Here is a 25968-nt window from a genome sequence, read left to right on the forward strand (position 1 = left end):
TTAGCAAGTTTTTATTGGGTCTCTGTTCTAGGTGCTCAGACACAGTGTTTGGGTCAAACACTGTATCCTCTCCTCCTGGAGCTTATGTTTTAGAGCAGTGCTGTTCAGTAGTAATAAAATGCAAACTTCAAGCACCAGCCACATATGTAATTTTACATTTTCTAGTAGCCATGTTTAAAAAAAGGAACAAAATTTAAAGAACGCAGGTGTGGCGGCTGGCACTTGTAGCCCAGCTACTTGTGAGGCTGAGGCAGGAGGATCACTTGAACCCAGGACTTGGACACTGCCGTGAGCTATGGCCTTGCCTGTGCAGACCCACTGCACCAGCCTGGGCAACACAGTGGGACCCACTCTCTTTAAAAAAAAAAAAAAGGCCGGGCGTGGTGGCTCAAGCCCGTAATCCCAGCACTTTGGGAGGCCGAGACAGGCGGATCACGAGGTCAGGAGATCGAGACCATCCTGGCTAACACAGTGAAACCCCGTCTCTACTAAAAAAATTAAAAAAACTAGCCGGGCGAGGTGGCGGGCGCCTGTAGTCCCAGCTACTCGGGAGGCTGAGGCAGGAGAATGGCGTGAACCCAGGAGGCGGGGCTTGCAGTGAGCTGAGATCCGGCCACTGCACTCCAGCCTGGGCAACCCAGCAAGACTCCGTCTCAAAAAAAAAAAAAAATTGGGTCGGGATGGGCGTGGTGGTTCAACCTGTAATCTCAACACTTTGAGAGGCTGAGGCAGGAGGACTGCTTGAGTTCAGGAGGTCAAGACCAGGCTGGGCAACACACTCAAACCTAAAAATCAAATAATAATATCAAATAAATAAAATTACATAATAAAATCAAATAAAAGAGAAGCAGGTGAAATTAATTTGGTAATATTTAATCCCAAATATTTCAACATGTTATCAGTATAAAAACTATTTAAGAGATAATTTACACTTTTGGAGCTGTCTTTAAAACCCCACATATACAGCATTTTACATTCACGGGACATCTCAATTCAGACCAGCCACATTTCCAGGGCCCCATGGTCACTTGTAGCTAGTGGCTCTGGTACTGGACAGCATACCTCTGCAGGGAGACAAGCAAATGCATTTACCTTTTTTGTTGTATTTTTCTGATATACGATCTCGCTGTGTCGCCTAGGCTGAAGAGCATTGTTGTAATCATGGCTCACTGCATTCTCGACTTCCTGGGCCCAAGCTATTATCCCACCTCAGCCTCCTGAGTAGCTGGTACTACAGGCACACATAACCACACCCAGCTAAATTTTTGTACTTTTAGTAGAGACAGGGTTTTGCCATGTTGGCCAGGCTGGTTTTAAACTCTTGGGCTCAAGCAATCTTCCTGCCTTGGCCTTCCAACAGGGATTACAGGAGTGAGCCACCGTGCCTGGCTGCAAATACATTTATAATGCAGTATGTTATACCTTGAAGAAAAACAAAGGAAAGAGGATGGAGTCAGAGGGTATTGTTTTATACAGGTCAGTAAAGGCTTCTCTTGTGAGATTGCTTTGAGCAGAGATCTGAAGGAAGTAAGGAAGGGGCCTATGGCCGGGCGCGGTGGCTCAAGCCTGTAATCCCAGCACTTTGGGAGGCCGAGACGGGCGGATCACGAGGTCAGGAGATCGAGACCATCCTTGCTAACACGGTGAAACCCCGTCTCTACTAAAAAATACAAAAAAAAAACTAGCCGGGCGAGGTGGCGGGCGCCTGTAGTCCCGGCTACTCGGGAGGCTGAGGCAGGAGAATGGCGGGAACCCGGGAGGCGGAGCTTGCAGTGAGCTGAGATCCGGCCACTGCACTCCAGCCTGGGCGACAGAGCGAGACTCCGTCTCAAAAAAAAAAAAAAAAAAAAAAGGAAGGGGCCTATGAAAATATCTGGGGAAAGAAGAGAGGGAATAGCAAGTGCAAAGGCACTGAGGCAGGAAGATGTGGAACCCTTTTGAAAGACAGCAGAGAGGACAGGCATGGTGGCTTATGCTTGTAATCCCAGCACTTTGGGGGACCCAGGTGGGCAGACCACTTGAGCCCAGGAGTTCGAGACCAGCCTGGTCAACATGGTGAAACCCCATCTCTACTAAAAATACAAAAAATTATCTGGGCGTGGTGGTGCACAGCTACTCAGGAGGCTGAGGCACGAGAATCTCTTGAACCAAGGAGGAAGAGGTTGCAGTAAGCTGAGATCACACCACTGCACTCCATCCTTGGTAACAGAGTGAGACTGTCTCAAAACAAAGAAACAAACAAACAAAAAAAACGAAGAAGAGAGACCAGTGTGGCTAGAACCACGTGACACGTGAGTGAAGAAAATAGGGGCAGATGGTATAGGGTCTTACAGGTCATGCTAAGGCAGAAATTAAACACCTAAAAACAATTTCAGAGAGATTCTTCCTTTATTTAGCACACTTTTTTGTTGTTTTGTGGGGGTTTTTTGTTTGTTTGTTTCTTTGATTTTCTTTCTTTTTTTCTTTTTCTTTTTTTTCTTTTGAGACGGAGTCTCGCTCTGTAGCCCAGGCTGGAGTGCAGTGGCACCATCTTGGCTCAATGCAACCTCTGCCTCCCAGGTTCAAGTGATTCTCCTGCCTCAGCCTCCCGAGTACGTGGGATTACAGGCTCATGCCACCACACCCGGGTAATTTTATGTATTTTTAGTAGAGGTGGGGTTTCACCATGTTAGCCAGGATGGTCTCTATCTCCTGACCTTGTGATCCGCCTGCCTTGGCTTCCCAAAGTGCTAGGATTACAGGTGTGAGCCACCGTGCCTGGCCTTCTTTTCTTTTTCTTTTTCTTTTTTTTCGTTTATTTAGCACACATTAAAAAAAATACCTTGTTTCAGCCATATAATCTCTCTTCTTGATGGAGGAAATAAGGATCCTAGCCACTGGACAGATGAGAACTTAGTTAAAAAACAGGACTTAAGCTCCTGAAATAAATTAGCATCTTCTGTCATTGATAGACACTGAACACTTCATGGACAAAGAAGATAAATGCAACACATAAACAAAAAATTAGCATTGGTCAAGCACACTTGTAATCTCAGCACTTTGGGAGGCCAAGGCAGGTGGATCACCTGAGGTTGGGAGTTCGAGATCAGCCTGGCCAACATGGTGAAACCCCATCTCCACTAAAAATACAAAAATTAGCCAGGTGTGCTGGTGCGCCCCGGTAATCCCAGCTATGCAGGAAGATGAGACAGGAGAATTGCTTGAGCCTGGGAGGTTGAGTCTTCAGTGAGCCAAGATCACACCATTGCACTCCACGCTGGGCAACAGGGCGAGACTCTGTCTCAAAAAAAAAAAAAAAAAAAAAAGCCCTTACAATTTATTTTAAAGGCCTACAAATGAAGGTGACAACCTAATTTAAAAAAAAAAAAGAATATACAAGAGGAAACATGAAATGAGGACTAACCACAAAAACAAGAGAATGCAAATTAAAACCAAAGATACCACGGCACACCTACCACTTTGGTGAATTAAAAAAAAATTTTTCTTTTCTGTTTGCTGAAGAAGAGGACCTCATACAGGACTAGTAATGGGTAAAATTGGTACAGCCACACTTGCAAACCCAGGGGTTGACTCTAGAGAAATTCTTGATCATGTGCACCAAGAGATGTCACAGAAGAATAAGCAGCAATGTTTGTAATAGCAAAAAAAAAGAAAAAAAAAAAAGAAAAGAAACAGATGGGATCCTGGATTCTGGATTGAATAATCCTGGAACAAAAAGAAAAGAAAAGAAAAGAAAAGAAAGAAACAGATGGGATCCTGGATTCTGGATTGAATAATCCTGGAACAAAAAAAAAAAAAAAAAAAAAAGAAAAGAAAAGAAAATAGGCCGGGCGCGGTGGCTCAAGCCTGTAATCCCAGCACTTTGGGAGGCCGAGGCGGGCGGATCACAAGGTCAGGAGATCGAGACCACAGTGAAACCCCGTCTCTACTAAAAATACAAAAAAAAAAAAAAAAATTAGCCGGGCACGGTGGCGGGCGCCTGTAGTCCTAGCTACTCAGGAGGCTGAGGCAGGAGAATGGCGTGAACCCAGGAGGCGGAGCTTGCAGTGAGCCGAGATCGCGCCACTGCACTCCAGCCTGGGCAACAGCGTGAGACTCCGTCTCAAAAAAAAAAAAAAAAAAAAAAAAAAAGAAAAGAAAATAAAGAAACAGATGGGATCCTGGATTCTGGATTGAATAATCCTGGAACAACAACAACAACAAAAGGCCGGGCATGGTGGCTCACACCTGTAATCCCAGCACTTTGGGAGGCCAAGACAGGCAGATCACGAGGTCTGAAGATCGAGACCATCTTGGCAAACACAGTGAAACCCCGTCTCTACTAAAAATACAAAAAATTACCCGGGCGTGGTGGCGCGCATCTGTAGTCCCAGCTATGCGGGAGGCTGAGGCAGGAGAATGGCGTGAACACGGGAGGCGGAGCTTGCAGTGAGCTGAGATCGCTCCACTGCACTCCAGCCTCGGGGACAGAGTGAGACTCCATCTCAAAAAAAAAAAAAAAGACATTAGTTAAAAAACTAATGAAATCTCCAACAAAAGCCAGGCATCCGTAATCCCAGCATTTTGGGACCTCAAGGCAGGAGGATCACTTGAACTCAGGAGTTCAAGACCACCCTGGGCAATTTGGTGAGATCCTGTCTCTATAAAAAAATTTTAAAGTTACCCAAGCATAGTAGCACACGCCTGTGGTCCCAGCTACTCCAGAGGCTGAGGCAGGAGGATTGCTTTAGGTCAGGACTTTGCATCTGCAGTGAGCCGTGTTTGTACTGCTGCATTCCCATCTGGGCAACAGAGCAAGACTGTCTCAAAAAAAAGAAAAAATCTCAACAAAGATTGGAATTTAGTTAATAGTAATGTATCCACTTTGTTTTTTTTTTTTTTTTTTTTGAGATGCAGTCTGGCTCTGTCTCCCAGACTGCAGTAGCATGATCTTGACTCACTGCAAACACCGCCTCCTGAGTTTAAGTGCGTCTCTTGCCTCAGCCTCCAGAGTAGCTGGGATTACAGGTGCCTGTCACCACACCCGACTAATTTTTGTACTTTTAGTAGAGACGGAGTTTCACTATGTTGGCCAGGGTGGTCTAGAACTCATCCTGACCTCAGGTGATCCGCCCGCCTCAGCCTCCCAAAGTGCTGAAATTACAGGCGTGAGCCACTACACCTGGCCTGTTTTTTATTTTATTTTATTTTTTTGTTTTTGAGACAGGGTCTCATTCTGTCGCCCAGGCTGGAGTGTAGTGGTGCCATCTGGGCTCACTGCAATCTCTGCCTCCCGGGTTCAAGCCATTCTCCTGCCTCACCCTCCCCAGTAGCTGTGACTACAGATGTGCACCACCATGCCTGGCTTATAAATTTTGTATTTTTTGGTAGAGACGGGGTTTCACTGTGTTAGCTAGGCTGGTCTGGAACTCCTGGCCTCAGGTGAGCCGCCTGCCTCAGCCTCCCAAAGTGTGAGGATTTTAGGCATGAGCCACCGAGCCTCCCAGCTACTCGGGAGGCTGAGGCAGGAGAATGGCGTGAACCCAGGAGGCGGAGCTTGCAGTGAGCCGAGATTGCGCCACTGCACTTCAGCCTGGGGGACAGAGTGAGACTCTGTCTAAAAAAAAGAAAAAAAATTAACCAGGCACAGTGGTGGGCCTCTGTCATCCCACCACAGGTGGATACAGGTGGATAAATTGTGGTATATTTATTCAGTGGAGTATTATACAGCAGTGAAAATGAGTCAATTTCCATTACACACAACACAGATGTGCTCCCATTTACATATAAAATTTCAACAAGGTGTGGTGACTCATATCTGTAATCCCAGCACTTTGGGAGGCCGAGCTGGGGGGATCGCTTGAGGCCAGGAGTTCAAGACCAGCCTGGGCCACATTGCGAGAAAAATTAAAAATAAACTGGGTATGGTGGCATGATCTGCCTGTAGTTCCAGCTTCTCGGGAGGCAGAGGTGGGAGGATTGCCTGAACCCAGGAGGTTGAGGCTGCAGTAAGCTGTGATCCTACCACTGCACTCAGCCTGGGCGACAGAGTGAGACCCTGTCCCGAAAATAAATATAATTTCAAAACGCAGGCAAAGCTAAACAATAAACAGTTTAGGGACACAGATAGAATTATTATTTTTTAAAGTAAGAGAGCCAGGCGTGGTGGCACACACCTGTAGTCCCAGATACTCAGGAGGCTGAAGCAGGAGGATCACCTGGGACCAGGAGTTCTGGGCTGTAGTACCCTATGCCAATGCAGTGTCCACACTAAGTTTGGCATCAATTTGGTGACCTCCTGAGGATGGGAGACCACCAGGTTGCCTAAGGAGGGGTGAACTGGCCCATGTTGGAAATGGAGCAGGTCAAAACTCCTGTGTTAATCACTGGTGGGATCATACCTGTGCATAGCCACTGCACTCCAGCCTGGGCAACATAGTGAGACCCTATCTCTTAAAAAAAGAAGAAAGTAGCGGGGTGCGGTGGCTCAAGCCTGTAATCCTAGCACTTTGGGAGGCCGAGACAGGCAGATCAGGAGGTCAGGAGATCGAGACCCTCCTGGCTAACACGGTGAAACCCCATCTCTACTAAAAAAGACAAAAAACTAGCCAGGCGAGGTGGCGGGCGCCTGTAGTCCCAGCTACTTGGGAGGCTGAGGCAGGAGAATGGCGTAAACCCGGGAGGCGGAGCTTGTAGTGAGCTGAGATCCGGCCACTGTACTCCAGCTCTGGGCGACAGAGCGAGACTCCGTCTCAAAAAAAAAAAAAAAAAGAAGAAAGCTAGTCAGATGTGGTGGCATGTGCCCGTAGTCCCAGCTACTCAGGAGGCTGAGGTGGGAGGATCCCATGAGCCCAGGAGCCCGAGGTTGCAGTGAGCTATGATTGTACCACTGGACTCCAGCCTGGTCTACAAAATGTGACCTTATCTCTCATAAACAAAGGAAAATAAAATGGAAGCCCCCGAGAAGCTAAGGGAAAAGATACTCTTCAGGAGAGGGGTCCACCCTGGCCACAGGTTCCTCTTCTCTGCCACCTTTTCCTGTCGTCTCCATCTATTCACTTTGTTCAGCACTGCTTTCCGTGATTCATCTTTTGAATCACATCCTTCAAGCATTCTCACACTCCTCACTCCTCTTGGCCTCTAAAGGACTCACCTGGCCAAACTCCAGCCATCCTCTTCTCTGTGCCAGCCGAGCCCAGCAGAAGGAAACCACCCAGCCAGCCCAACGGGTTTTACCTGAATCAGAGAAATCACAGGCCTCTGAGGGGCGCAGGGCACTCTCTGTGTGTCTCTGGTATGCTTGCATTTCCCCCCTGCCCTCCAGCTCATGACTAGGTCCCACACTTCCCTGTGCACATAGAAGCCATCAGAAGGGAACCCCCTTGTCACCTGTCCCTCTGATTCCCTCTCTCAAGGATTGGGGTCTCCCTTCCTTCCCTTTCTTTCTTCCTGCCTTCCTTCCTTCCTTCCCTCCTTCCTTCCCCCTCCCTACCTCCCTTCCTTCCTTCCTTGCTCCCTTCCACCTCCCTCCTTCTTTCCCTCTTTCCTCTTCCATTGAAGTTTCTCCTCCCCTTCTCCTCCTCTTTCTTCCTCCCCCTCCTCCTCCTCTTCCTCCCTTCCTCCCTTCCTCCTGGGCAACAAGAGCCAAACACCATCTTAAAAAAAAAAAAGGCCGGGTGTGATGGCTCATACCTGTAATCCCAGCAATTTGAGAGGCCGAGGGGGGTGGATCACCTGAGGTCAGGAGTTTGAGACCAGCCTGGCCAACATGGTGAAACCCTGTTTCTACTAATAATACAAAAATTAGCTGAGTGTGGTGCCACACGTCTGTAATCCCAGCTACTCGGGAGGCTGAAGCAGGATAATCACTTGAACCCAGAGGCAGAGGTCGCAGTGAGCTGAAATCACGCCATTGCACTCCAGCCTAGGTGACAAGAGCAAAACTCCATCTCAAAAAAAAAATTTAAAAATCCCTCTCTTGGCCGGGCGCGGTGGCTCAAGCCTGTAGTCCCAGCACTTTGGGAGGCCGAGACGGGCGGATCACGAGGTCGGGGGATCGAGACCATCCTGGCTAACACGGTGAAACCCCGTCTCTACTAAAAAATACAAAAAACTAGCCGGGCGAGGTGGCGGGAGCCTGTAGTCTCAGCTACTCGGGAGGCTGAGGCAGGAGAATGGCATGAACCCGGGAGGCAGAGCTTGCAGTGAGCTGAGATCTGGCCACTGCACTCCAGTCTGGGCGACAGAGCGAGACTTTGTCTCAAAAAAAAAAAAAAAAAAAAAAAATCCCTCTCTTCATTCCACCTCCTCCCAGCTGTTTTTCCTTTCCAAATTTCCAGGAAGAATTGTCTGCATTTGCTGTCTCTACTACCTCATCTCTTGTTGACTCTTTTAGTTTTATCATGAAATGTGTCAAATGTACAGAGCAGTACAGAAATTAATAACAATAACAGTCACACAGTTAAGCACAGTGGCTCACGCCTGTAATCCCAACACTTTGGGAGGCTGAGGTGAGAGAATCACTTGAGGCCAGGAGTTCGAGACCTGCCTGTGTAACATAGTGAGACCCCAGTCTCTACAAAAAAATTTTAAAATTAGCTGGGTGTGGTGGTGTGTGCCTTTAGTCCCAGCTACTCAGGAGGCCAAGGTGGGATGATTACTTTAGCCCCAGAAGCTCAAGGGTGCGGTGAGCTATGATCACCACTGCACTCCAGCCTGGGCAACAGAATGAGACCTCATCTCTAAAAAAACAAAACAGAATTTTAAAATCCACACAATAGGTCGGGCACGGTGGCCCACGCCTGTAATCCCAGTACTTTGGGAGGCCGAGGTGGGCGGATCATCTAAGGTCGGGAGTTTGAGACCAGCCTGATCAACGTGGAGAAACCCTGTCTCTCCTGAAAATACAAAATTAGCCTGGCATGCGAGCATGCCTGTAATCCCAGCTACTCGGGAGGCTGAGGCAGAAGAACTGCTTGAACGCAGGAGGTGGAGGTTGCAGTGAGCCGAGATCACATCACTGCACTCCAGCCTGGGCGACAGAGTAAGACTCTGTCTCCTAAATAAATAAAATACAACAAAATCACATAATAAAATCCAACATCCCTCGCCACATCCTGTAAGTCTGGTCTGTCCACTCTCTGTCCAGGCTTGCTCTCCTCCAAGCACACCAACCGAGCAAGTTCCTATATGCTGTTCCCTCTTTCCAGAAGATTCACCTGGCTTCTTCCCTCCCCTCCTCAGTCTGTGCTCAACTGTCCCCTGTTGGGAGGTTCCTTCCACTGACTATTCTCTCCAGCTTTATTTTCTCCAGGAAGCTCATCTCTACCTGACATCACGTCATACCTGGTTGTTTGTTGATTGGCAGTCTCTCTGCTAGAATGTAAGCTCCATGCTGGCAGGGGCTTTGTCTGTTTTGTGCCTGGCACAACACAGTAGATAATTAACACTTTAATTTTTTTAGAGATGGCATCTTACTCTGTTGCCTAGGCTGGTCTGAAACTCCTGAGCTCAAGCGATCCCCCCACCTCAGCCTCCCAAAGCACGTGAGCCACTGCACCCAGCCAATAATTAATACTTTTTAATTTTTTTTTTTTTGAGACAGGGTCTCGCTCTGTGACCCAGGCTAGAGTGCAGTGGCACAATCAAAGCCTACTGCAGCCTCGACCTCCCCAGGTTCTGGTGATTCTCCCAACTCAGCGTCCTGAGTAGTTGGGACTACAGGCATGCAAACCATTCCCAGCTATTGTTTGTGTTTTTTGTAGAGACAGGGTTTCGCCATGTTGCCCAGGCTAATCTCAAACTCCTGGGCTCAAGCAATCTACCCACCTTGGCCTCCCAAATGTGACTTTTAAAATAAGTTAATTGAAACCTGCCAGTCTCTGAATCTGGCCACAGTTATTTTGGCCTTATTTGGCCACAGTTGCTTTGGATGTAAAAACACGCATAAATAAGGCTGGGTGCGGTGGATTTATCCAGACAGAGCATTACCCAGCATTTACCCACACAGAGCCGGACACAATGACTCATGCTTGTAATCCCAGCATTCTGGGAGGCTGAGGTGGTGGATCCATTGAGGTTAGGAGTTCAAGACCAGCCTGGCCAGCATGGTGAAACTCCATATCTACTAAAAATACAAAAATTAGCTGGGTGTGGTGGCATGCACCTGTAATTCCGGCTACTCAGGAGGCTGAAGCACGAAAATCACTTGAACCCAGCAGGTGGAGGTTGCAAGGCTGCAGTGAGCTGAGATTGCACCACTACATTCTAGCCTGGGTGACAAAGTGAGACTCTGTCTCAAAAAAAAAAAAAAAAGAGATGTGGCCAGGCATGGTGGCTCATGCCTGTAATCCCAGCACTTTAGGAGGCTGAAGTGAGTGGATCACTTTAGGTCAGGAGTTCAAGACTCAGGAGTTTGAGACCAGCCTGGTCAACATGGGTAGAGTCAACATCTCTACCCAAATACAAAAAAATACAAAAATTAGCCGGGTGTAGTGGCACACACCTGTAATCCCAGATACTTGGGAAGCTGAGGCACAAGAATTACTTGAACTCAGGAGGCAGAGGTTGCAGTGAGCCAAGATTGTGCCACTGCACTCCAGCCTGGGTGGCAGAATGAGACTCTATCTCAAAAAAAATAAAAACAGCCGGGCGCAGTGGCTCAAGCCTGTAATCCCAGCACTTTGGGAGGCTGAGGCGGGCAGATCACGAGGTCAGGAGATCGAGACCATCCTGGCTAACACAGTGAAACCCTGTCTCTACTAAAAAATACAAAAAACTAGCCGGGCGAGGTGGCGGGCGCCTGTAGTCCCAGCTACTCGGGAGGCTGAGGCAGGAGAATGGCGTAAACCCGGGAGGCGGAGCTTGCAGTGAGCCGAGATCCGGCCACTGCACTCCAGCCTGGGCGACAGAGCGAGACTCCGCCTTAAAAAAAAAAAAAGAAAGAAAGAAAAGAAAAGAAAACCAGCTTCTGCACACTCAGCATTAATCGTGCCGGGTGGCTCTCTGACCTATTTCCCCGTAATTGTTTTGTGCCTATTGTCCTAGAATCATGTAGACCTTGTTACCAGATTCTACTTCCCTTCAAGTGCTCTGTAAATGACAACTTAAACATGATAAAACATTAAGTTTTCTCTTTGAGATATTCCTTCAGGTCCTGCATGCTGATTAAACAACTCTGCCAGCTGATCTGAGGGACCCCATGAGATGCTGACTCACCAAAGCATGCGATTTCCACATTTGGGATGATTTTGCCCCTTTCTCTGACCAATCAACAAGGCCAATTTTCCAGTCCTTTGCCCTTCATGATCTCCTCAAAAACCCCAGCCCAGAACTCCTTAGGGAGATGAACTGAGGATCTGCTTCCATCTCCTCCCTCAGTGCCCTGCAATTACAGATCCTTTCTCTGCTGCAAACCCTGCTGTCTCTGTGCAATTGGTCTGCTGCTGCACAGCAGGCATCAAACCTGTTGTTCCTGTAACACTGAGGTAGGGTATGGAACCCAGGGGCTGGGGGACTGAAAGGGTCTCATATGGGAGGGGACAGGTTCTTACGAGACCCTCGGTAGCAGGGGTCTTCATTGGCCCTGTCCTTCCTAAAGCAGTCTCCTCTAAGCTGACTTGATGCCACACAAGTCTGTTCTCTTAGGAAGAAGTTGCTGTTGGCAACATCCCCACCCAGCTCCACTCTCCTGTCCCCCAGCTGCTAGTGGCTCCCAGTTGTCCCTCCAAGGCAAGTTTCCTTCAGCCAAACCACCTCTCCTGGGAGGCTACACCAGGTAGCCTCCAGCCACTGGCCGACTGACCAGCCTGGGCAACATAGCAAGACCTTATCTCCACTAAAAAGTTTTTTCAAAGTTAGTAAGGCATGGTGACATGTGCCTGTAGTCCCAGGTACTTGGGAGGCTGAGGCAGGAGGATCCCTTGAGCCAGGAGTTCAAGGATGCAGTGAGTCACGATTATGCCACTGCACTCCAGCCTCAGTGACAGAGTGAAACGCTGTTTCTTTTTTTCTTCTTTTTTTTTTTTTTAGATGGGGTCTCATTCTGTCACCCAGGCTGGAGTGCAGTGGCATAATCTCAGCTCACTGCAATCTCTGCCTCCCAGGCTCAGGTGATCCTCTCACCTCAGCCTCCTGAGTAGCTGAGACTACAGGCTCATGACACCACGTCTGGCTTTTTTTTTTTTGGTAGAGACAGCATTTCACCATGTTGCCCAGGCTGGTCTCAAACTCCTGAACTCAAGCAATCCCCCTGCCTTGGCCTCCCAAAGTGCTGGGATTACAGGCATGAGCCACTGTGCCGGGCCAAGAGTGAGACTCTGTTTCTAAAAAAAAAGAAAATTAAGGGAGAGGGAGAGAAGGAAAAAGAAATAATTTTGGATTTCCTTTGTCGTTCAGTAAGTACTAAATTATGAGGTGTTGAAGTGGCCATATTTCTATATCTGATCTTAGCCTCTCCCTTGTATCAGTTAGCTACAGCTGTGTAACAAATCACCTAAAAACATTGTGGCATAAAACAACAACCATATATTTTTTTTCTCACATGTATTTGCGTCCTCAACATTGTCCTGGTGACCCGGGCCAGGCTCAGATGACCTTGGCTGGCTCACTCATGCATCTGTGGTCCTCTGGCGGGTTGACTAGAGACTGGCTGGTTTGGAATGCCTTCAGCTGGGATGACTCAGTTCTTCCCTACCTTTCTCTCACATTCCTCCAGCAAGCTGGCCCAGGCATGTTCTCATGGAGAAGGCAGAGGAGCAAGACAGAGAAGAGAAATACGCAAAGCCTGAGTCCTGTTCATGAAGCTGGTACGTTCTTGTTCTTTTTTTTTTTTTTTTTGGAGACAGTCTCACTGTGTCACCCAGGCTGGAGCGCAATGGTGCAATCTTGGCTCACTGCAACCTCTGCATCCTGGGTTCAAGTGATTCTCCTGCCTCAGTCTCCCAAGTAGCTGAGATTACAGCCGTGTGCCACCACACCTGGCTAATTTTTGTATTTTTAGTAGAGATGGGGTTTTGCCATGTTGGCCAGGCTGGTCTTCAACTCCTGACCTCAAGTGATCCACCTGCATCAGCCTCCCAAAGTGCTGGGATTACAGGTGTGAGCCACGCGCCCGGCCTGGACTTCTACTTTCTCACTCCTCTTCCTAGTCGGTCACCGTTCTACCTATTTGTGAGTCAGTCCTCTTGTTTCCATCCCCACACCTCCACGCTGGTCCAGGCCACCATCACCTCTCGCTTGGACCGACAATGACAATGACACATAAGGGGTGGAGGTGGAGGTGATGGGGTGAGTGTTGGCCCTGGGTTTCAGTCCTGGTTCTGCTGTGTAGTAGCTGAGTGCCCTCAGGGGAGTGACTTTACCTCTCTGTGCCTCAGTTTCCTCCTCCATAAAGTGGTGATGATTAGCTGGGCATAGTGGTGCATGCTTATAGTCTTAGCTACTCAGGAGTCTGAGGTGGGAGGATCCCTTGAGCCCAGGAATTTGAGGTTGCAGTGAGCTATGATTGCACCACTGCACTCCAGCCTGGGTGACAAAGCAAGAAACTGCCTTAAAAAAAAAAAAAAAAAAAAAATAGGCTAGGCATGATGGCTTACACCTGTATTCTAAGAGCTTTGAAAGACCCAGGTGGGGCTGGGTGCAGTGGCTCATGCCTATAATCCCAGCATTTTGGGAGGCCAATGAGGGTGGATCACCTGAGGTCAGGAGTTCGAGACCAGCCTGACCAACATGGTGAAGCCCCGTCTCTACTAAAAATAGAAAAAATTAACTGGGTGTGGTGGGAGGTGCCTGTAGTCCCAGCTACTCAGGAGGCTGATGCAGGAGGATTGCTTGAGCCCAGGAGGTTGAGGCTGCAATGAGCTATGATTGAACCACTGTACATTCCAGCCTGGGTGACAAAGTGAGACCCTGTCTGTAAAATAAAAGTAAAAATAAATATGCCAGGTGCAGTGGCTCATGCCTGTAATCCCAGCACTTTGGGGGGCTGAGATGGGTGGATCACTTGAGGTCAGGAGTTTGAGACCAACCTGGCCAACATGGTGAAACCCTGTCTCTACTAAAATATACAAAAATTAGGCAGGTGTGGTGGCGCACACCTGTAATCTCAGCTACTTGGGAGTCTGAGGCACGAGAATCATTTGAACCTGGGAGGCAGAGGTTGCAGTGAGCCGAGATCACACCACTGCACTCCAGCCTGGGTGACAGAGTGAGACTCTGTCTCAAAATAAATAAATAAATAAAACAAAAAGAACAGTGATTGGCACACAGTTGTCACACCATAAATGTATTTCCTGTTTGCCATAAGGAGAGGTTTGTTCTCAAGTAACAAAACATACACTAGAGCTATAATCATTGAAATGGTGTGGTGTGGGGCACAAAAACCCACAAGTAGGCCAGGCATGGTGGCTCCTGCTGTAATCCCAGCACTTTGGAAGGCCAAGCCAGGAAGATCTCTTGAGGCCAGGAGTTCGAGGCCAGCATGGCAAAACCACATCTCTACCAAAAATACAAACATTAGCAGGGCATGGTAGTGGGTGCTTGTAGTCCCAGCTACTTGGGAAGCTAAGGCATGAGTATCACTTGAATCCAGGAGACAGAGGTTGCAGTAAGCTGAGATCGTGCCACTGCACTCCAGCCTGGGTAACAGACAGAAACTCTGTCTCAAAATAAAGAAATAAAGAAATGGAAATAAAAATAAATAAAGTGGGGATGAGGATAACACCTACTTGTAAGGTTGTTTCTTGGGAGGATCCAGAAAGTAACCACATCTGAAGCACTCAGGACTGTCCTGGGTTGTTGTGTAATTGACTGAAATGGTGGATGGGATGGTGTTGTGAAATTGATTCTGACTGATGGGCAGGGTTTGTGCTCAGCACATCCCTGGTCTCACACCAATCCTACAAGTTAGTCCCATTTTTCTGACGCAGTAATTGAGGCTTAGAAAAGTTCAATCACATGCATGCCCAAGGCCACAGTTCCTGAAGAGTTGGGCCAAGACTTGAACCGAGATCCTTCTGACTCCTAAGTTTCTCTTTCCTATTTTAAGCACTGGCTTTCTCCCTGGTCTCCCTGCTTGCCCTCTTATTCCCCCTCCGATCTATTCTTCCCACGTCAGCCAAAGGGATTCGAGGAAGGGGCAAAGATGATTAAGATTTTTTCCTTCCTAAGATCCTTCGGCCATGTGACTTGATGCAATGTATGATCCTGTGTTGAATCCTGGGCTGGGGAAAACATTGCTATAAAGGACTTTATTGAGACAAACAGATTTGAATTTGTGGATTAAACAATTGTATTATTGTATCAATGTTTCATTTCCTGTTTTTGATTCTTGTTCTGGATTTTTTAAAGAGCATGTCTTTGTTTTTAGTAATGCCATGCTGAAGGATTTAGGGATCAAGGGACATGACGTGTTCCACTGCCTCTCAAATGTTCAGAAAAGAAACACACAGCAGAGGTGGCTAAATGTTACTGACTTGCTAATCCAGGAAAGATCTACTTACCCTTCTTGCTAGTTTTCTGTAAGCTTGAAATTATTGCTGGTAAAAAACAAAACAACAACAAAGAAAACCTTCATTCCACTCCTAGGGAGATACCCAAGAGAAATGAAAACATATACTGACACAAAAAACCTGTAATGGGTGGGCGTGGTGGCTCACACCTGTAAGCCCAGCACTTTGGGAGACTGAGGCTGGTAGATCAGTCGAGGTCAAGAGTTTGAGACCAGCTGGCCAACATGGTGAAACCCCATCTGTACTAAAAATGCGAAAAAACAAAAAAAAATTAGCCAGGTGTGGTGGTGCACACCTGTAATCCCAGCTACTCGGGAGGTTGAGGCAGGAGAATTGCTTGAACCCGGGAGGCAAAGGTTGCAGTGAGCTGAGATCGCGACACTACACTCCAGCCTGGGGGACAGAGCAAGATTCTGTCTCAAAATAAATATCAATAGGCCGGGCGCAGTGGCTCATGCCTGTAATCCCAGCACTTTGGGAGGCCGAGACAGGCAGATCACAAGGTCAGGAGATTGAGACCATCCTGACTAACACGGTGAAACCCCGTCTCTACTAAAAATACAAAAATTAGCCAGGCGTGGTGGTGGGTGCCTGTAGTCCCAGCTACACGGGAGGCTGAGGCAGGAGAATGGCGTGAACCTGGGAGGCGGAGCTTGCAGTGAGTGGAGATCGTGCCACTGCACTCCAGCCTGGGCGACAGAGTGAGACTCCGTCTCAAAAAATAAATAAATAAATAAATAAATAAAAATAAAATAGGTATTCAAACAATAACTCATACATAAATGTCCATAGCAACACTATTCTCAACAGCCAAAAGAGAGAAACAACCAAAACGTCCATCAACAAATGATTGGATAAATGAAATGCGGTCTATCCATACAATGGAATGTTATTCAGCCATAAAAAGGAATGAAGTACTGATACTTTTTTTTTTGAGACAGAATTTCCCTCTTGTTGCCCAGGCTGGAGTGCAATGGCACAATCTCAGCTCACCGCAACCTCCACCTCCCAGGTTCAAGCGATTCTCCTGCCTCAGCCTCCCAAGTAACTGGGATTACAGGCATGTACCACCATGCCCGGCTAATTTTGTATTTTTAGTAGAGATGGTGTTTTTCCACGTTGGTCAGACTGGTCTCAACCTGTATAATTCAACGGTTTTTCATATATTCCCAGTGCTGTGCAACCATCATCATCATATAGCTTCAGAACATCTCAGTACCCCAGCACGAAACCATGGGCCCATTAGCAGTTGCTTCCTATCTGCCGTCTCCCAGCTCTGGGCAACCACCAATCTACTTTCTGTCTCCATGGATTTGTCTGTTCTGGATATTTCATAAAAATAGAATCATACAGTGTGTAGTCCCTTATGACAGGCTTCCTTCAGTTAGCATAACATTCTCAAGGTTCATCCATTCAAGTATCAGTACTTTGGCCGGGCACGGTAGCTCACGCCTGTAATCCCAGCACTTTGGGAGGCCAAGGTGGGCGGATCATCTGAGGTCAGGAGTTTGAGACCAGCCTGACCAACATGGAGAAACCCCGTCTCTACTAGAAATACAAAATTAGCCCGGCATGGTGGTGCATGCCTGTAATCCCAGTTACTCGGGAGGCTGAAGCAGGAGAATCGAGAACCGGGGAGGCGGAGGTTTCGGGGAGCTGAGATCACGCCATTGCACTCCAGCCTGGGCAACAAGAGCAAAACTCTGTCCCCCAAAAAATAAATAAATAAATAAATAAATAAATAAATAAATGAGTTTTATGGTAGGCAAATTATATCAGAATTTTTCTTCTCTTTTTTTCTTTTTTTTGAGACAGAGTCTTGCTCTGTTGCCCAGGTTGAAGTGCAGTGGTGCGATCTCAGCTCACCACAACTTCTGCCCCCCGGGTGAAAGTGATTCTCCTGCCTCAGCCTCCCAAGTAGCTGGGACTACAGGCACCCACTACCACGCCTGGCTAATATTTTGTGTTTTTAGTAGAGATGGGGATTCACTATGTTGGCCAGGCTGGTCTCAAACTCCTGACCTCAGGTGATCCTCCCTCCTCAGCTTCCCAAATTGCTGGGATTACAGGCATGAGCCACTGCACATGACAGAATTATGTAACAATTAAAAAACAACAGCAAACATTTTAATGACTGTAGATTACCTCTGGGGTCAAACCCCAAATCCCTGGTTGCACCTGCAAGTCTGCCCTGTCCCTCAGACCATTTCAGCCAAACTGCTGACTTTCTAGCCGCCTGCCTTTCCTCTTTCCCCAGGGCCGGGCCTTTGCATCTGCTCTTCCCTTCCACCCTCATCTGACAACTCTATTCATCTTGCAAGTCTTAGCTGACTGGCCAGGAACAGAGGCTCACACCTGTAATTCTAACACTTCAGGAGGTCAAGACCGGAGGGGTGCTTGAGCCCAGGAGTTCAAGACCAGCCTGGGCAACATGGTGAAACCCTATCTCTACAAAACATACAAAAAATTTAGCCAGGTATGGTGGCACGCGCCTATAGTCCCAGCTACTCGGGAGGCTGAAGTGGCAGGATCACCTAAGCCCAGGAAGTCAAGGCTGCAGTGAGCCATGATCACACCACTACACTCCAGCCTGGGTGACACAGTGGGACTCTGTCTTAAAATTAAAATTAAAATTAGGCCAGGTGTGATGGCTCACGTCTGTAATCTCAGCACTTTGGGAGGCCAAAGTGGTCAGTTCACTTGAGGTCAGGAGTTCGAGACCAGCCTGGCCAACATGGTCTCTACTAAAAACACAAAAATTAGCCAGGCGTTGTGGCGGGCGCCTGTAATCCCAGCTACTCGGGAGGCTGAGGTAGCAGAATCGCTTGAATCCGGGAAGTGGAGGTTGCAGTGAGCTGAGGTTGTGCCACTGCACTCCAGCCTGGGCGACAGAGGGAGACTCTGTCTCAAAAATAAATAAATAAATACAATTAAAATTTAAAATAAGTCTTAGCAGACAATTTACTTCCTCCAGGAAGGACTCCCCCGGCCCCCAGAGTCTAGGTCACTGGTTCCCACAGTAGTATTTGAGATGATTTCCAAGTGGCTTGTTTTAATGGTCATGCATTTATTTTAATGCACATTAGCAAAAAAAGTAAACAGCCCATCATACCAGTGATTTCATGGCTGTTGTTGATTAGGATGAGTCTAGGGTAGTCCCGTGGGAACCCACTGAAGGAAGAAAAAAAATAAGTTGGTTGAAAGACTAAATTAAAGGTAAAGGCAACACGCTGCCAAAATTGTGAAATAGCCTTTCAGGAGTAATAGAAATTGGGAGGTCCCAGTGGCAGGGTTAACTCTGCCTGAACTTCCAAAACTGCCACGGGGGCTTTTACCTATTCTAGGGCAGTGATTTGTTTTAAAGTCTGTCTCCCTGACTCGGGTGTCAGCCCTAAGAGGGCAGGGCTGGGACTATCTCGGTCACTGCTGTGTCCCCAGCGCCGCCCTCACAGGGCGGACTCAGTGCAGGCGCCCAGGAAGTGTGTGTTGAATGAAGAAATGCCAAGCTGCTAGGTTTGGACTTTCCCCCCAAGGGCACTGGAGAGGCACAGGAGCGTTTTATTTTATTTCATTTTTATTTATTTATTTATTTATTTTTTTTTTTTTTTGAGACGGAGTCTCGCTCTGTAGCCCAGGCTGGAGTGCACTGGCCGGATCTCAGCTCACTGCAAGCTCCGCCTCCCGGGTTCACGCCATTCTCCGGCCTCAGCCTCCTGAGTAGCTGGGACTACAGGCGCCCGCCACCTCGCCCGGCTATTTTTTGTATTTCTTAGTAGAGACGGGGTTTCACCGTGTTAGCCAGGATGGTCTCGATCTCCTGACCTCGTGATCCGCCCATCTCGGCCTCCCAAAGTGCTGGGATTACAGGCTTGAGCCACCGCGCCCGGCCTATTTATTTTTTTATTTTTTATTTTATTTTTTTTTTTGAGAGGGAGTCTCGCTGTGTCTCCCAGGCTGGAGTGCAGTGGCGTGATCTCGGCTCACTGCAAGCTCCGCCTCCCGGGTTCCCGCCATTCTCCCGCCTCAGCCTCCCAAGTAGCTGGGACTACAGGCGCCCGCCACCACGCCCGGCTAGTTTTTTGTATTTTTAGTAGAGACGGGGTTTCACCATGTTAGCCAGGATAGTCTCGATCTCCTGACCTCGTGATCCACCCGCCTCGGCCTCCCAAAGTGCTGGGATTACAGGCTTGAGCCACCGCGCCCGGCCTTCATTTTTATTTTTTAAGATGGTATCTTGTTCTGTCGCCCAGCCTGGAGTGCAGTGGCCTGAACACAGTTCACTGCAGCCTCCACCTCCCGGGATCAACTGATCCTCTTGCCTCAGCCTCCCAAAGTGCTGGGATTACAGGCATGAGCCACAGCACCCGGCCCATAGTGGGGTTTTAATCTGGAAAGTGTCAAGGTTGATCTGTGCTTTAGAAACCCCAGGCTTGGCCAGGTATGGTGGCTCATGCCTGTAATCCCAGCACTTTGTAAGGCTGAGGCAGGAGGATCACTTGAGGTCAGGAGTTCAAGACCAGTCTGGCCAACGTGGCGAAACCCTGTCTCTACAAAAAAGACAAAAATTGGCCAGGTGAGGTTGTGGATGCCTGCAATCCGAGCTACTTGGGAGGCTGAGGCAGGAGAATCGCTTGAACCCAGGAGGTGGAGGCTGCAGTGAGCTGAGATCGTGCCACCGCACTCCAGCGCCTGGGCAACAGAGTAAGACTCTGTCTCAAAACAATACAAAACAAAAAAACCCAGGTTCCCTCTCTACTCTGGGCCCAGAAATCCAACAGTGCTCCTGTGTTATTGTGAAACAGGAATTTGGTCTTCCCTGTTTTCTGGAGCACAACTCCTAAAATCGTTGGAATTACCAAAGTGATAAGTGTCTTTGTATGCTAATGAGATGACTGCTGGCTGGCCACCCCTAGGTAGCTTCAGGATGGGGCTGGTCACTAGAAAGACCAAGGCAGGATTAGCGAGTTGGGACTTTCAGCCCTATCCACCAACCCCTGGGGAGAGGGGAGCTGCTGAAGGTTGAGTGAATCATCAATAGGCAAGTGTTGAATCTGCCCTACCTACATAATGAAGCGTCCATAAAAACCTGACAGTTGCCCGGTGCAGTGGCTCCACCTGCAATCCCAGCACTTTAGGAGGCCTAGGTGGGCAGATCACCTGAGGTCAGGAGTTCGAGGCCAGCCTGGTTAACGTGGTGAAACCCCGTCTCTACTAAAAATACAAAAATTAGCTGGGTGTGGTGGCAGGTGCCTGTAATCCCAGCTACTGGGGAGGCTGAGACAGGAGAATCACTTGAATCCGGGAGGCAGAGATTATAGCAATTTTGGACACTTCCTCCCTCGCCACTCATTCTTGGTCTTCATCTTCCTTTTCCAGAGAGAAATGTAAGAACTTAGGCCAGTTAGTTAACTTCTCTGTGCCTCAGTTCTTCATCTGTGAAATGACATGAAGATGACAACAGTTCCTACTTCAAGGTGCCTGTGAAGATTCCATCAGCTAATGTATATAAAGGGCTTAGAAGTGTTGGGAGGCCCAGGCAGGTACATCATTGGAGCCCAGGAGTTTGAGACCAGTCTGGGCAACATGGTAAAACCCTGTCTCTACAAAAAATACAAAAATTAGTCAGGTGTGGTGGTGTGTGCCTTTAGTCCCAGCTAGCCGGGAAGCTGAGGTAGGAGGATTACTTGAGTCCAAGGGGTTGAGGCTGCAGTGAACTATGATTGTCTGCAGTCCCAGCTACTTGGGACGCTGAGGCTGGAGAATCGATCGAACCTGGGAGGTGGAGGTTGCAGTGAGCCAAGACTGCGCCACTGCACTCCAGCCTGGGTGACAGAGAGCAACTCTGTCTCAAAAAAAATAAACAAATAGGCTGGGCGTGGTGGCTCACGCCTGTAATCCCAGCACTTTGGGAGGCTAAGGCGGGGAGATCACGAGGTCAGAAGATCGAGACCATCTGGCCAACACAGTGAAACCCTGTCTCTACTGAAAATACAAAAATTAGCTGGGTGTGGTGGCGCACACCTGTAGTCCCAGCTACTCAAGAGGCTGAGGCAGGAGAATTGCTTGAACCCGAGAAGCAGAGGTTTCAGTGCGCCGAGATCAGGCCACTGCACTCCAGCCTGGTGACAGCAAGACTCTGTCTCAAAATAATAATATTAATAAAATAAATAAATAAATATAATTTTAGGAAAAGTCACCAGAAATTCAAAACAAACAAAAACAAACTCCGCTGCAGAAATTGGATGTGATAATTGTTTACTTTCATTAAGAATCTTCGGGCCGGCCAGGCGTGGTGGCTCATGCCTGTAATCCCAGCACTTTGGGAGGCTAAGGCGGGCAGATCATGAGGTCAGGAGATTGAGACCATCCTGGCTAACACGGTGAAACCCCGTCTCTACTAAAAATACAAAAAATTAGCCAGGCGTAGTGGTGGGCACCTGTAGTCCCAGCTACACGGGAGGCTGAAGCAGGAGAATGGCATGAACCCGGGAGGCGGAGCTTGCAGTGAGCCAAGATCCTGTTACTGCACTCCAGCCTGGGCGACAGAGCGAGAATCCGTCTCAAAAGAAAAAAAAAAAAAAAAAAAAGAATCTGCGAGCCAAAGCCAGGCGCGGTGGCTCACACCTGTAATCCCAGCACTTTGAGAGGCTTAGGTGGGTAGATCACAAGATCAAGAAATCAAGACCATCCTGGCCAACATGGTGAAAAAAAAAATAATAATCTGCTTAAGATTCTTATAGCTTTAACTTTTAAGACAATACATCTAAAGACAGAAAACGTTTACATGGCACAGTGTAATGTGGTGGTTAAGAGTATGAATTTTGGGCCAGGTGCAGTGGCTCACGTCTGTAATCCCAGCACTTTGGGAGGCCAAGACAGGAGGATCTCTTGAGCCCATGTGTTTGAGACCGGCCTGGGAAACAGGAAAAGACCTCATCTCTACAGAAAAATAAAAATAGATTAGCGAAGCATGGTGGTGGCACCTGTGGTCCCAGCCACTGTGGAGGCTGAGGTTGGAGGATCACTTGCACCCAGGAAGTCAAGTGGTGAACGCGTTGTTGCAATCCAGTCAGTGAGACCCTGGCTCAGAAAAAAAAAGTATAAATTTTGGAACAGGGCTGCCTGGGTTCAAATCCCTGTGCCCCCTGACTCTGACAATTTTGCAACTTCTCTGTGACTCAGTTTCTGTATCAACAGGAGATGATACTAACATATCCTACCTGCTAGGATTGTTGGGGTCACTCAATGAGAGCATCCAAGTACAGAAAGAAGCTTGGTTAAGCATTACTTACAACTACATTGTAAATCCCCCTCTAGCCGTGGGTGATTTTCATAGCCATCTAAACAATGTTTCACAAACCCTGTAGCAAAAGGGGATGATCCACCTGTCTCAGCCTCCCAAAGTGCTAGGATTACAGGCGTGAGCCACCGCACCCAGCCGAGATCTGGTAACAGACTCCAAATCTCGACTCAGTCTCATTGGCTGCAAGCAGTCTTCTCATTCTCTCCTCCAGAGCTTCGGGAACAGAGTAATAATAAAAATCAAAACCCAGCCAACTCTTCCTGTCAGTGGTGTTGACCAGCAGAGGCCGCTTCCCTTCTTAAAGGGGCCTTTCCTAGTTTCGACTTTCTCTTCCCTTTCCTAAGATGGCCTGGTGTGTTTCTCCTGTCACCCTCCCCCAAGCATCGCCAAGGAAGCGGCCCCTCCCACATAGTTGGAATGTTAAATATCTCAGTGATGACTACAAGGCTTAAAGCAACAAATAAAGCCACTCTCTTGAGTCAGGATATTTTATCTGATGGTGCATGAGTAACAATACCCGATAAATGAAGACACATTCTTAGCGTGTTCTCTATCCCCCAAACGCTGCGGGGTGCAGGGGCTGCGGGGGTTGCAGGTCGAAGGTCCACAGCCCCTAGGGCAAGGTCAAGAGCAAAGGGGCACGTGGATGAAAACGGGAAATTCTTAGAACTTTTTTTTTTGTGTATTTATTGCATTTTTTGGTGCATTTCTTTGAATGTTTTTGTGTATTTGATTTTTGCGTGTGTGCATGTATTTGAGTATTTTGTGTGTATTTCTTCGAATCGGTGACACCAGCCTCAAACTTTACAAAGGTAGAAAAAGACCTAACATCCACCCACCCCCGTCTCCCCACGGAAAACTGCTGGTGATCAGTTTGCTTTTTTTTTTTTTTTTCCTAGACAGTCTCGCTCTGTCGCCCAGGCTGGAGTGCAGTGGCGTGATCTCGGCTCACCGCAACCTCCACCTCCTGGGACCAAGCGATTCTCCTGGCTCAGCCTCCCCAGTAGCTAGTATTACAGGCGTGCACCACCATGCCCGGCTAATTTTTTGTATTTTTAGTAGAAACAGGGTTTTGCCATGTTGGCCAGGCTGATCTCGAACTCCTGACCTCATGTGATCCGCCCGCCTCGGCCTCCCAAAGTGCTGGGATTACCGGCGTGAGCCACCGCGTCAGGCTGCAGTTTGCTTCTGCTTTTCAAGACATTCTGTGTATTTAACAAGCAAAATCTTGTATTTTTTCATCTCCACCTTTTACACCTTTTTTTTTTCTCCTCTCCTACCTTGTCAGGCTACATAGCTCATACCGTGTCAGTTCAAGTATCCCTTCCTCATTTTACGGCGACTCCGCATCCCATTGTGGGCCGCACCACAGCTTATCTAACGAGTCCCCCATCGATGGACAGCTAGGTTGTTTCTGGTCTTTTGGGTTTTTTTTTTTTTTTTACAAATTTTTACGAGAACAACAACAAAAAACAATGCTACTCAACCTTACGCCTTGGTTAGTGTTTGTCAAGAAACGGACAGACAGAAGCCTCAACCTGCGCCCCCAACGTCCGACTCCCCGCATCCGCCGACGGTACCCCAGCTCCAGGGACCGCGCGTCCAGGGCTGGCTGGGCGTCTCCGAAGCTGTCAGGCGGCGGCCGCGGCCCGCTGTAGCCCCGCCCCGTGGCCCGCCCGCAGTAGGCCAGATTCAAATCTGGCCAATGATAGTGTGTAAACAAACCCAGGCCCCGCCCCCCGACGAATAATCCGCCGACCGGAGAGAGGCCCATTTAACCCGATGGGGAGGTTGGGGTCGGGACGGTGGCGGAGTCGTGGCTCCGCCCCCAGGCCTGGGCCAATAGGCGGCTAGGCTCCGCCCCCGGCACTTGCCGCGCTGAGGACCCGAGGCCGGGCTGGGCGCACAATTGCCTGATTTCGCCGCGGATCGCGGTCTGGGCGGTTTCCGGGCGCTCCGGGCGGGCTGGCAGGGCCAGGAGCTGGGGCGGCGCGCTCCGCGGACCCAGCCGCATTTGAAGGGAGCGGTCAGAGGGCAGAGATCGCCCCGGCGTCAATGCCCTCTCATGCCCCAGCTTATTTCCACCGACTGGCTGCTAAAATCCGGACCCGGAAAGGTCTCCGATGGAAACTTGCTCCCCTTGCTCCTATTTAACGAAACCTGGAGGGGACGCAGGGGTGTTTTTGGATTGGGCAAAGCTTTTCATTTCTTTCCCCTGGTTCTTAAAGTGTTACCTGCTTACGGAAAAATGCACGTATCTGATGCGCCGCTCTACAGAAAACTAAAATTCCATGTGGCACCAGTCAGCCTCCCAGGTCGAGAAACAACTTAGATTGGCGAAATTTTCTTTTCGTTTCTTTTCTTTCTTTCTTGTCTTTCTCTCTCTTTTTTTTTTTTTTTTTTTTTTTTTTTGAGACGTAGTTTCGCTCTTGTCGCCCAAGCTGGAGTGCAATGGCGCGACTCCCCGCAACCTCCGCCTCCTGGGTTCAAGCGATTCTCCTGCCTCAGCCTCCCGACTAGCTGGGATTACAGGCATGCGCCACCACACCCAGCTAATTTTTGTATTTCTAGTAGAGATAGGGTTTCAACATATTAGTCAGGCTGGTCTCGAACTCCCGACCTCAGGTGATCGGCCTGCCTTGACCTCCCAAAGTGCTAGGATTACAGAAGTGAGCTACAGTGACTGGCCTGAACATTTTCATAATAAAATGTTTCGGGACAGGGGCAGATTTGGGTGCCTGACAATCCATTCCCATTGGAGAGATGAGAAAATGGAGGAACTGAAGAAGTGACTTGCCTTAGGTTCTTCTGGTGACTCAGCCACAGAACACCTGGGTGTACTGATTAGTCCCCACCCTGCCTGGCTGGCCCTGGGACAAGTCGCTGAACCTGTCTGGGTCTGACTGCCTAACTCAGTGCTTAACCTAGGACTCATAACTTGCACCTGATCCTCAAATAGAAGGGGCGTGTCACCCCTGAAGGACAGCAGGTCTCTTTCGATCTGGGCCCACATTGACCCCCAACACTAGTCTTTGGTCATCCCTTTGGCTTCCTCTGACCTTCCCCACTGCTTCTAGAACAGTGTAGACAACACTCACTCATTAACTCTGAAGCTTGGACAGGCTTTCCAGGATGCCAGGGGACAGATAGAGCAGAGCATGAAAAACAGACATTTGC

The 25968-nt window shown here is 48.5% G+C and overlaps 1 long non-coding RNA gene across 2 annotated transcripts; it reads right to left on the reverse strand.

Moving 5' to 3' along the window:
• Positions 1-393: 393 nt before the first annotated feature.
• LOC139360398 (uncharacterized) lies at positions 394-24601 on the reverse strand. Of its 2 annotated transcripts, none has more exons than XR_011617741.1 (3): positions 24279-24601; positions 7133-7215; positions 394-1064 (listed from the first exon to the last, which is right to left on the reverse strand). It is a non-coding gene; the product is annotated as an uncharacterized lncRNA (long non-coding RNA). The 2 variants fall into 2 exon arrangements; XR_011617740.1 differs by lacking the exon at positions 24279-24601 and adding an exon at positions 12521-13968.
• Between the last annotated feature and the right edge of the window lie 1367 nt (positions 24602-25968).

This window comes from Macaca nemestrina, chromosome 20, assembly GCF_043159975.1.
Source record: "Macaca nemestrina isolate mMacNem1 chromosome 20, mMacNem.hap1, whole genome shotgun sequence".
NCBI lineage: Eukaryota > Metazoa > Chordata > Mammalia > Primates > Cercopithecidae > Macaca > Macaca nemestrina.